The 13,290-nt window shown below is 44.3% G+C and overlaps 1 long non-coding RNA gene across 1 annotated transcript; it reads left to right on the top strand.

The window, feature by feature from the left end:
- Window positions 1–2,504: 2,504 nt before the first annotated feature.
- Window positions 2,505–6,225, top strand: LOC139243023 (uncharacterized). The gene is made up of 3 exons (XR_011589464.1): window positions 2,505–2,623; window positions 2,847–3,042; window positions 5,171–6,225. It is a non-coding gene; the product is annotated as an uncharacterized lncRNA (long non-coding RNA).
- The last annotated feature ends 7,065 nt before the right edge of the window (window positions 6,226–13,290 follow it).

The following is a 13,290-nucleotide window of genomic DNA, read 5'->3' on the forward strand; positions in this document are numbered from 1 at the left end:
TCAACCAGGGCAAGAAGGGCCCCAGATCGACTCACATTGTAAATAGTTACACTATTGACTTTGGGTGTATTTATTCTGTACAGCCACCAGAGGGCTCATCCCCTGGAGTCCCAAGGGACCCCATAATCCCTTGGGAGCACAGGTATTTAAGGAGGCCTCACAGGTTGGAGAGGCACTCTGGAGACCTGCAATAAAAGACTACAGTCACACTTTACTTTGAGCTCACAGTGTTCAGTATGACTCTTTCTCCATACACAACAAAACCCTCATCGGCTCCAGACTTACCGGCTCCAGACTTAACAACGCCAAAGCTCTCTTTGCTCGTTCCCCTTCCTCCACATTCCAGAAACTCCTGTGCTGCGCAAAGTTCTGTTTTCCCATCGTCCTTGTTTGTGCTAACCTATATTGGCTCACAATCCCTAAACACATTAAATTAAAAATCTTCTTCCTTGTCTTTAATTCCTGCCATGACCTTTCCCCACCATTTCTCTGCAAACTCTAACCTTTTCTTCACCCCACCCCCTTTCATTCCTGCATTGGTAGCAGAGCCTTCAGCTGCCTAGGTGCTCCTCTCTGAATTTCCGTCTCTAAATCCCGCTTCCTCCGTCTTTAAAAATGTTTTCAATCTATCTCTTCAACCAATCGTTTGGTCACTCGCGCCTAATCTTTCCCTTTCTGGCATGGCATTCATTTTCCTTACACACCTGTGAAGTACATTGGGACATTATTTATATTAAAGTGGTTATAAAAATATACAAAGTAGTTGTCATCATTGTAAGTGATACCAGATCTGTTTTTTTTTAATGATTTCCTGGATGATTTGACAGAAAAAGCTGTACAGATTATGTTTTCACAATTGGTGAAAATACTTTCCATCCACAATCTGAAAGATTTGGCCCTATTTTTTTCTAATTTAAGCTTGCCTCAAAGGAAACTACAACACCCTCATGCACAAACATTTATTATATATAAGCACGTATGGAGTATTTCAGATGATAGTGGGTGACATGAGAATGCTAATATGTATGGCTGACAGTTGATTTGTCTGGAGATACAAATACATGTAACAGAGCTCATGTGACATTGTTCACAGCAAGTCAGCGGTTTTAAGTGTTGGTTTGGTTCAGTGATTCTACTCTTGCTTCTGAATAAAAATTGTATGGGTTCAAACCCTACTCCAGGATTTGAGCACATAATCTATGGCATTTTGTTGTAATGCTGAGGGAATGCTGCATTGTTGGTGATGCTTTCTTTCGAATGAGACATTAAACTGATGCTGTCTGGGTGTTTAAGTGGGCATTAAAGATCCCATAGCAGTGTTTAAAGTGTGGTGAGTTATTGCTGTCTCCTCACCAATATTCATTCTTCACTCCAGATCATGCAGATCGTGCGCTTTGGGAGAAACTCTGCAGTTATGCAAAGTGGGAAGTTGATTGATAGCGCGCTGTTTACTCCTATCCTTGGCGGGGGAAAAACTTTTCTCCATTCCCGCTTCAAAGAATCGGGTTTGCGGCAAACAACAGACTTCTATCCCATCCCTAGAAGAACCGCACTTTGCATTAGTGACCTCCCACCAGATTGCAGTGCTGCATGTTTTTTTAAAACATTCATTAATAACTGTTAATGCACTTTTTTATTTACATTCACAATTCATTTGCGATGTTTTTCTTTATTAAATACGCCTGTTCTGGCATGCCCACTCGTCCAGAAGACATCATTTTTGTGCTATTACTTTAACCTGAAATCACTTGCTAGGGGGTTATCGAGAATGGGGAAATTGTTGGCAAGATTTGTTTTAAAGTCACCCATTTGATCAAATGGAGCTTCGTTGATTTTTTTCCCACACTCAAGTTCCACCTTGTATCGGGAAACATGATCGAGGCAACCTCGTGGATCTGGTGCAAATAAATTTAAAGAGAAATTTACTTTATAAACTAAAACTCGAGAACAAAGAACGCGTGCACCACTTAATGCAATATTAAATGGAACTCAGATTTTCCCGGGTTGTTAAGAGATACATTTTATAGAGACATGACATTCCAAAAACAGTGTCCCCCTGCCAATGTGACGTCACCCTAGGGGCTCAGACCGCGCCTGTCACTGTCACAGTGCGGCACACACACAGTGTAATTGATACCCAAACATGGAGCAGCCGCAAAACCAGGGAGGAAATGTCATCAGGTGCACACAGGTGCATTGCACGGCTCAAAGAACATAGTTCCCCTGGTTTCAAATTGTACTCTTAAAAATGAAAACAAAATAGATCATATCATTTGTTATTGCCAAAATTATTTTCTTTCCTAAATTAATAGTCGAATGTCTGCATGTTTAAAGGGAGGCGAGTTTTTGTATAAGCGGATGATGATGGGACGCCGGGCCTTGTGACTTTTTTGTTGCCGGTGCCGATTGACTGTTCATTAGGGCGAAGGGATGGGGGTGGGGCGGAAGTTGAACCGACTCTTTCTCTCCCTCTCTGCCAAACTTGCTACCAAGAGCGGAAATCCCGCCTTAAACTCTGCAGCCAGACAGGTAAGAGCCAACAGACGCTTATACTGTGGAGTGACTGCTGGCTGCTTCTGCCCACACCACCCTCTGCACTTGAGTAACGACACATGCTGCCAAGGTAAACGTTATGCTTCCACCCTCCAACAAATATTTGTAATAGTTTAATGGAGAATGTAATTTGCAAGAAACGATTAAAACACTAAAATTTATTTAAAATGGATCCCTTTGACTTGAGGTCACTGGGTTGCATTTGGTTTTCTTCTAACACCCTATTACTGTGGAGTATATAGTAAGTTTCGAGAAGGAGCGTTAACATGTTCTTGTATTTTTTTTAATTAAAGGCTTGTTGGAATGAAGAAACAAATATTTGGAACTCCGACTTATGTTTTTCTTAACAACGAGGAAACTTGCAACCTTTAATGGTATCCTAAAGTGCGTTACAGCCAATTAAGATTTTTGAAGAGTAGTTACTGTCGAAATATTGAGAACCAGGACAGCTAATTTGCACACGGCAAGTTCCACAAACAGCAACGAGAGGTGACCAGATAATCTGCTTTAATTATGATGGCTGAAGGATAAATGTTGGCTACGCTAGCGGAAAGGATGAATCCGGCTGTGAATACATTTTTAACTAGTAAGATGGGGGGGAGGAATCTGGTGAAAATAAGATAATCCTGAAAATAAAAGAAATGGATGAGAGTAAAGGTCAGAACAAGGTAAGGAATAAGGGTAACATAAACGGCCAGCGACATAAGAGAACTGCCGAGTTCTTTGAATAATGCCATGGGATCTTTTTCATGCACCCGGGAGGACAAGCAGGGCCTGTCATCCAAAAGATAGCACCTCCCAACAACTGATAGGACTGGGGCTAGACTTTCAGCACATCACCGCCCATATAAGTGCTAAGATTCAGGCTATCGCCTATATTTGAAGAAAAAGGAAATTAGCACCTGATTATAGCCCATTTATCCTCGGCGCAACTTTCGGCATACAGGAATGAGCTGCATTGCCCGGCCTATTTAAAAAATATATAATGTCATCCTCGTGCAAAGATCAGAATACTGATTATAATGGAAAATAGTGCCAGATTATCGCCGAGCGCTACTTTTGGCAATTCGCCCAAATGACCGCGCGCCCAAAAAGACGCTTAAGAAAAGCTGCACTCACCTGACCTTAACTCGGCACTATGAACGCCACAGAGGATCTTTAATAAAAGGCTGGTACTTTCCTTCTATGCATAGAAACATAGAAAATAGGTGCAGGAGTAGGCCATTTGGCCCTTCGAGCCTTCACCACCATTCAATATGATCATGGCTGATCATTCACCTCAGTACCCCTTTCCCGTTTTCTCTCCATACCCCATGATCCCTTTAGCCATAAGGGCCATAGCTAACTCCCTCTTGAATATATCCAATGAACTGGCATCAACGACTCTCTGCGGCAGGGAATCCCACAGGTTAACAACTCTGAGTGAAGAAGTTTCTCCTCATCTCAGTCCTAAATGGCCTACCCCTTATCCTAAGATTGTGTCCCCTGGTTCTGGACTACTCCAACATCGGGAACATTCTTCCTGCATCTAACCTGTCCCGTCCCATCAGAATCTTATACGTTTCTATGAGATCCCCTCTCATCCTTCCAAACCCCAGTGTATAAAGGCCCAGTTGATCCAGTCTCTCCTCATATATGTCAGCCTAGCCATCCCGGGAATCAGTCAAGTGAACCTTCACTGCACTCCCTCAATAGCAAGAACGTCCTTCCTCAGATTAGGAGACCAAAACTGAACACAATATTCAAGGTGAGGCCTCACCAAGGCCCTGCACAATTGCAGTAAGTCCTCCCTGCTCCTATACTCAAATCCCCTAGCTATGAAGGCCAACATGCCATTTGCCATCTTCACCGCCTGCTGTACCTGCATGCCAACTTTCAATGACTGATGAACCATGACACCCCGATCTCGTTGTACCTCCCCTTTTCCTAATCTGTCACCATTCAGATAATATTCTGCCTTTGTGTTTTTGCCACCAAAGTGGATAACCTCACATTTATCCACATTATACTGCATCTGCCATGCATTTGCCCACTCACCTAACTTGTCCAAATCACCCTGCAGCCTCTTAGCATCCTCCTCACAGCTCACACCGCCACCCAGTTTAGTGTCATCTGCAAACTTGGAGATATTACACTCAATTCATTCATCCAAATCATTAATGTATATTGTAAAGTGCTGGGTCAACAGCAATGAGCCCTGTGGCACTCCACTGGTCACTGCCTCCCATTCCAAAAAGGACAAGTTTATCCCGATTCTCTGCTTCCTGCCTACCAACCAATTCTCTATCCATGCCATACATTACCCCCAATACCATGTGCTTTGATTTTGTACACCAATCTCTTATGTGGGACCTTGTCAAAGGCCTTTTGAAAGTCCAAATACACCACATCCACTGGTTCTCCCTTGTCCACTCGACTAGTTACATCCTCAAAAAATTCCAGAAGATTTGTCAAGCATGATTTCCCTTTCATAAATCCATGCTGACTTGGTCCGATCCTGTCACTGCTTTCCAAATGCGCTGCTATTTCATCTTTAATAATTGATTCCAACATTTTCCCCACTACTGATGTCAGGCTAACTGGTCTATAATTTCCCGTTTTTTCTCTCTCCTTTCAGGCCTCAGATGGCGACATTTGCGGTATCTCTCAGCATGCCACACATTGCTGCATTCGACATGTGACTGAAGCCCTTTATGCACGTAGGATGGACTTAAAAACTTCCCTATGACCAGGGAGGCACAGAGTGAAAGGGCTTTTGAGTTCTGCAGAATAGCAAACTTCTTATAAACTTCCCCTAGGTGCAGGGAGCAATAGACTGTACGCACATCGCCCTGCGAGCACCTTTATAGGATGCAGAGGTGTTTGCGAACCGAAAAGGATTCTACTCTCTGAATGTGCAGCTCGTTGTTGATCACCAGCAAATAATCATGGCACTAAATGCAAATTTTTCAGGGAGAAACAATGATGTGCACATCTTACGTGAGAGCATTGTCACTGACCTGTTTAAGAGTCAGCCACAAGGTCATGTTTGGATGCTTGGGGATAAAGGATCTGGCCTTGCCAGCTGGCTCATGGGGCCCCCTCCCCGGAGTAAGCCCCAGACAGAAGCCGAGAAGCGGTATAACGAAAGCCATTTCGCCACACGCAATATCGTCAAAGACGAGTTCTGTAGCAGTGCTTCAGATGCCTGGACCACTCAGGAGGCAACCTATTATACCACCCTGAGCAGGTTGCTGAGTTCATTGTGGTGTGCTGCATGTTGCATAACCTAGCTATTGGGAGAGGACAACAATTGCCAAATGGGACTGCCGGTCCACCTCAGGAGAGGGGATAAGGACGAGGAATTTGAGGAGGATAATCAGCCTGACAATGAACCCATGCCCCCACGCCCACGCCCCCCCCACACCACTAGAAAAGCCCCATGGTGGTTACGCCGCTGCAAAACTGAGGAGAGCACCAGTTCCAACTGTCACAGGACAGAGATTGTATAGCACCATTTCAATATGTCACATGACATTATTTTCTATGTTTCTATGTTAGCAGCTCATAAATGAACGCTTTGCATGAAGTTACGTTAGTGACCGTTACAGCTGCGTTATGTTTCATCCTTGCGTGGCCATTGTTTTCAACCCTTGTATTGATGTTTTACCTTGTGTTATTAGAAGACACTTCACAACAATTGCAAAGTTAAATACAAGTTTTTTATAATTTTAACAGCTGGTTTTAATTTTTTTTTCAACAAACTTATATAACGTCCCCTCCCCAACCTCCAACAATGAAGAAAGTTTTTTCCACAACAATATAACAAGAACACCATCCCACCATCCCCAACAGTCAACAATGAACATGATTACAAAACAATATATGCCCCCCTCTTCTTGCGGCCACGCTTCCCACCTCTAACTTGACCCCCCCCCCCCCCCTGTTGTAACCCCCAGTTTGCCACGTAATCTAGTAATGGGACCAAGATGTCTTGCAGCAGAGCACCTCAAGAGCTGCTGCTGTGGGGGTGGGGTGGGGGGGGAGGTGACGCGGCAGAATGACCTCAGTGGATCGAGGAGAAGATGTTTGCGAAGAAACATCTTCCGAGTCAGAAGGAAGTTCTTCCTCCTGTCTCGCATCTGTCATGGTGGTTTGTGGTACGGCACCTTGGGGTACAGTGCTGTATCCCGAAACTATCGCGTGCCGCAAGGCATCGACAGAGTTGGTCGTTCGCCCCATTGCCGCAACCATCTGCCCCATGCCCTTCGTTATTCTGGCAGACAGTGTGGCAATGATGCCGGTCAACCCAACAAGTACCTGGAGGAGCTCTCGACCTATGTCGACGCTCGCGCTTGACAGTGACACCATGTCCTTGTTGACATCAGCCCATCGCAGCACGTGCCTACCTCGCCGACCCAACCTCCGCCAGGTCGGCGTGGGCACTGGACGACTAGGAGTGGCCTGCTGCAAGCCGCTTGGTCCCGCGACTTCATCAATTGATGATGACGTGGCCGCAGGTACCACAGATGAGAGTTCAGGCTCATCATCCTCCTCGGTTTGTTCTTCGTCACCCGTGGTGAGCACAACCTTCAGTGGTACTGGTGTTGCTCCAGGGGACTCCCGTTGTGCCTGGGGAGCTGGAAAACATAATTGAGGTTAGTAGAAGAGAAGGGGAGACATGGGAATGCTTGCGCTGCGCAGGCATATGTATGAGGAGCAACACCACTGCAATAAATGTGAACGAGAGACGTTGCATATGATTAACATGAGTACAGAAGCTGCGCGCATAATATTACATCATATATCATCAAATGGCTTTAAATTAGCACTGGTTTACACATTACTCATGTGGCGCAACAGCGGGATGTGCACCATAACAGGTGGCAGAACGATTATGCCTGCCCACTAAGGCTGCGGCACGCTCCTCCAGATCAGTGAGGGTGCAGGTCCACTTCTTAGATATCTTCCTCTGCAAACGTGACAAGAGCATGGCATAAGTTAATTGACTAGGTACTATTATGGAAACATAACAGATATGTAATACACAATTAGTCACCCTACATGCTAGTCATCATTAACATTATATGCTAATACGGTTTGTATCCAATAGATGCATGGTTATAACATCTATGTTCAGAGAAAATATTTAAGAAGATTGTGTTTAGGAACTAATGCTTTACACCAAACATCTCGCGTACAATCTCCAGGAAAGGCCCTATCCACGGGCGGTGCCATTCGGCGCCTGAGGGGAGGTAGGTGGTTTATTGGAATCGATGGAGGTCCCTGAGGGGGTGGGGATCAAGACCATTGGTGAGCTTGGCAATGACAGGACCGTAATGGGAGAGGGCACAGTGTCCCTGGGCTGTGCTCGGAGACCTCCATGTGGCCGGAACTAATGTCCCAAAGTGTTCCAGGGCAGACTGAGCCAGAGCTCTCCCCCACTCCAGGCTGGGTCACTATGTGACTGACAGTAGCCGGAGAGACTCACAGTCTGGGCAAAGCTGAGCGGCCCCCTCAGTGCTCAGTTGTGCCCCATTCACCAACCTAACCAAAAAGGAGGCGGAGCCCAAATTAAAGAGTTGCTCACAGCACACAAGCAACGATATAATTTAATAATTCTTCTAAACTAAAGTGGTAGAAATGCCGAGTCTTTGCAGTCTGTCTGTTTCCAGTCATTCCTTTGGCCCCAATTTTCGATCAAAGCCTTTAAATAATAATTAATACTGTCGATTTAAGTTTAAGGCATCTCAGCAAAATTAGAATTAAAGGGACCAGGTTCTGATCCCAGTCCAAATCTTAACAGAGAGGATACCCAAGATTACCCAGCTTAATTATAATCTGGAAGATTTACATTCTAATTAATGAGTCAGTGTATCATTACAATTATTTAATACTTACTCTTGCTGGTGCAACAAGACTGTTCCAACGCTTGCGGCACTGGTCTGCCTCACGCCTATCGTGGGCCATCGATGAGACGAGAGCAGCGATATACGCCCATACTTTTAGGTAAATCCGGGGTGGAGGTTTCCCACGCCCAACCCGAGTTAATTGGCACCACCGAGTCTTGACCTCGTTGACTAAGGCCTCTTAGCCTCATCTGAAAAGGCTTTCGCCCTCCTTCTCCCTGCAGACTTTCTCTCGAATCCTCGTGGGACATCACCATCATGTAGTATGTTCAGCACTCCTTCAAAATACACCCTCATCGAAAAGCTTCCTTCTCTCTCTCCCTCCCTTTGCCTTCTGAGCATGTGCAGATGACCCCTGACCTCCTAAATCGCGGGAAAAGTTCTTTGGCTGAAAAAAAAGCACATGCGCAGAACGGCCGTTGCTATGGATGCCAGCCTTGCACGACTGAATCCATCGCTATCGCCCATTTCACGTCGTTAAGGCTATCGCCCAAATTAAAAGGGCAAAATTAGCGGTATTTAAAATTTTAAACCGTATTTAAAATGGTATTTAAATCAATCCTGAAAAATAAAAAAAAAAAGCACCAAGGTTGGAACTATCGCCCAAAAAGATCATAGTGGAAAGTCTAGCATGGGCTTCTGACTCAGAGGCAAGAGGCTGATGCCTTGATAATCCTTTAAAATCAATTAATTTCCTTCAATTATGCTGTATCTGAATCTAAATAAGAGCATTTCATGAGACATATTTTAATAATTAGCAGCTTTGGTGCAGTTAATGCCATGGGGATGCATATTACATAGGATATACGAAACAGGCCATTCGGCCCAATCAGTCCATGCCGGCGCATATTAAGTTTATGTATATTCTGTCCATAGCATTCAGTTAACCATCCTTTCTGTTTTGACATTTTTAAATTGACCTAGCCGCTATAGCTTTTTGGGGGAGTTACTGATTTCCACTAACCTTTGTATGAGGAAGTGCTTCCTAACATTGCCCCTGAACAGCCTAGCTCTAATTTTAAAGGTTATGCCCCCTTTTTCTGAACTCTCCTACCGTATCAAATCCTTCAACCATCTTAAACACCTCAATTCGATCACCACTTAATCTTCGAAACACAAGGAAATACAAGCCTAGTTTATGCAACCCATCCTCATAATTTAACCCTTTGAGCTCAATTTCATTCTGCACTACATCCTGATGTATCTTTTTTGATGTTCACTGTCCAGAACTGAACGCAGTAATCCAAATAGAAAATAGGTGCAGGAGTAGGCCATTCGAGCCTGTGCCACCATTCAATATGATCATGGCTGATCATGTAACTCCAGTACCCCATTCCTGCTTTCTCTCCATACCCCTTGATCCTTTTAGCCATAAGGGCCACATCTAACTCCCTTTTGAATATATCTAACGAACTGACCTCAACAACTTTCTATGGTAGAGAATTCCACTGGTTCACCAGTCTCTCAGTGAAGAGGTTTCTCCTCATCTCGGTCCTAAATGGCTTACCCCTTATCCTTAGACTGTGGCCCCTGATTCTGGACTTCCCCAACATCGGGAACATTCTTCCTGCATCTAACCTGTCCAATTCCTTCAGAATTTTATATGTTTCTATGAGATCCCCTCTCATTCTTCGAAATTCCAGTGAATATAAGCCTAGTTGATCCAGTCTTTCTTCATGTCAGTCCTGCCATCCCAGGAATCAGTCTGGTGAACCTTCGCTGCACTCCCTCAATAGCAAGAATGTCCTTCCTCAGATTAGGAGACTGAAACTGTACACCATATTCAAGGTGTGGCCTCACCATGGCGCTGTACAACTACAGTAAGATCTCCCTGCTCCTATACTCAAATCCCCTAGCTATGAAGGCCAACATACCATTTGCCGCCTTCACCGCCTGCTGTACCTGCATGCCAACTTTCAATGACTGATGTACCATGACACCCAGATGTCATTGCACCTTCCCTTTTCCTAATCTGTCACAATTCAGATAATATTCTGCCTTCCTGTTTTTGCCACCAAAGTGGATAACCTCACATTTATCTACATTATAATGCATCTGCCATGCATTTGCCCACTCACCTAACCTGTCCAAATCACCCTGCAGCCTCTTAGCATCCTCCTCACAGCTCCCACTGCCACCCAGCTTAATGTCATCTGCAAACTTGGAGATATTGCATTCGATTCCTTCGTCTAAATCATTAATGTATATTGTAAATAGCTGGAGTCCCAGCACTGAACCTTGCGGTACCCCACTAGTCACTGCCTGCCATTCTGAAAAGGACCCATTTATTCCTACTCTTTGCTTCCTGTCTGCCAACCAGTTCTCTATCCACGTCAATACATTACCCCCAATACCATGTGCTTTAATTTGGCACACTAATCTCTTGTGTTGGACCTTGTCAAAAGCCTTTTGAAAATCCAAATACACCACATCCACTGGTTCCCCCTTGTCCACTCTACTAGAATTTTTTGAGGATGTATCTAGAAGATTTGTCAAGCATGATTTCCCTTTCATAAATCCATGCTGACTTGGACCGATTCTGTCACTGCTTTCCAAATGCACTGCTATTGCATCTTTAATAATTGATTCCAACATTTTCCCTGCCACCGATGTCAGACTAACCAGTCTATAATTCCCAGTTTTCTTTCTCCCAACTTTTTTTCAAAAGTGGGGTTCCCTTAGCTACCCTCCAATCCATAGGAACTGCTCCAGAGTCTATAGAATGTTGGAAAATGACCACCAATGCATCCACTATTTCTAGGGCCACTTCCTTAAGTACTCTGGATCTAACAAGCTTTTTACAACGAGCATTATTCTACCCCTTTGTATTCCAGTCTCCTTGAGATAAAGGCCTCTTTAATTTAAATCATACCACGTAAATGGATCTTATTTCCAAATTCTATGGAAAAATTGTGGTGATAAACTTGAAATGTGCCACAGGCTTATGTTTTTTTTAATGACTGTTAAAGATGGCTGATGATCTTAAATAATTTTATTACAATTTTAGCTTATACTTTTGTTTTGGGTCAGTAGTTGCATTCTCGCCTCTAAGTCAGAAGATTCTATGTTCAAGGCCTACGGCATTGTTGGTGATGTTGTCTTTTGGATGAAATATTCATCTGAGGCATTGTTCAGGTGGATGTGATGAAAAACTGGGGATTTTCCTGGCTTCCTGGCCAACATTCCTCTTACAATCAATATTATCAGATTAAATGACCATTTATGTCACATTACAGACAGAGAAACATAGAAAATAGATGCAGGAGGAGGCCATTCGGCCCTTCAAGCCTGCATCACCATTCAATGAGTTCATGGCTGAACATGCAACTTCAGTACCCAATTCCTGCTTTCTCGCCTTACCCCTTGATCCCCCTAGTAGTAAGGACTACATCTAACTCCTTTTTGAATATATTTAGTGAATTGTCCTCAACAACTTTCTGTGGTAGAGAATTCCACAGGTTCACCACTCTCTGGGTGAAGAAGTTTCTCCTTATCTCGGTCCTAAATGGCTTACCCCTTATCCTTAGACTGTGACCCCTGGCTCTGGACTTCCCCAACATTGGGAGCATTCTTCCTGCATCTAACCTGTCTAAACCCATCAGAATTTTAAACGTTTCTATGAGATCCCCTCTCATTCTTCTGAACTCCAGTGAATACAAGCCCAGTTGATCCATTCTTTCTTGTTTTGTCAGTCCCGCCATCCCGGGAATCAGTCTGGTGAACCTTCGCTGCACTCCCTCAATAGCAAGAATGTCCTTCCTCAAGTTAGGAGACCAAAACTGTACACAATACTCCAGGTGTGGCCTCACCAAGGCCCTGTACAACTGTAGTAACATCTCCCTGCCCATGTACTCAAATCCCCTCGCTATGAAGGCCAACGTGCCATTTGCCTTCTCAACCGCCTGCTGTACCTGCATGCCAACCTTTAATGACTGATGTACCATGACACCCAGGTCTCGTTGCACCTCCTCTTTTCCTAATCTGTCACCATTCAGATAATAGTCTGTCTCTGTTTTTACCACCAAAGTGGATAACCTCACATTTATCCACATTATACTTCATCTGCCATGCATTTGCCACTCACCTAACCTATCCAAGTCACTCTGCAGCCTCGTAGCATCCTCCTCGCAGCTCACACTGCCACCCAACTTAATGTCATCCGCAAATTTGGAGATACTACATTTAATCCCCTCGTCTAAATCATTAATGTACAGTGTAAACAGCTGGGGCCCCAGCACAGAACCTTGCGGTCCCCCACTAGTCACTGCCTGCCATTCTGAAAAGTACTCATTTACTCCTACTCTTTGCTTCCTGTCTGCCAACCAGTTCTCAATCCACATCAGCACACTACCCCCAATCCCATGTGCTTTAACTTTGCACATTAATCTCTTGTGTGAGACCTTGTCGAAAGCCTTCTGAAAGTCCAAATACACCACATCAACTGGTTCTCCCTTGTCCACTCTATTGGAAACATCCTCCAAAAATTCCAGAAGATTTGTCAAGCATGATTTCCCTTTCACAAATCCATGCCAACTTGGACCTATCATGTCACCTCTTTCCAAATGCGCTGCTATGACATCCTTAATAATTGCTTCCATCATTTTACCCACTACCGATGTCAGGCTGACCGGTCTATAATTCCCTGTTTTCTCTCTCCCTCCTTTTCTAAAAGTGGGGTTACATTGGCTACCCTCCACTCTATAGGAACTGATCCAGAGCCTATGGAATGTTGGAAAATGACTGTCAATGCATCCGCTATTTCCAAGGCCACCTCTTTAAGTACTCTGGGATGCAGTCCATCAGGCCCTAGGATTTATCGGCCATCAATCCCATCAATTTCCCCAACACA

This window comes from Pristiophorus japonicus, unplaced genomic scaffold (genome assembly GCF_044704955.1).
Source record: "Pristiophorus japonicus isolate sPriJap1 unplaced genomic scaffold, sPriJap1.hap1 HAP1_SCAFFOLD_1576, whole genome shotgun sequence".
NCBI lineage: Eukaryota > Metazoa > Chordata > Chondrichthyes > Pristiophoridae > Pristiophorus > Pristiophorus japonicus.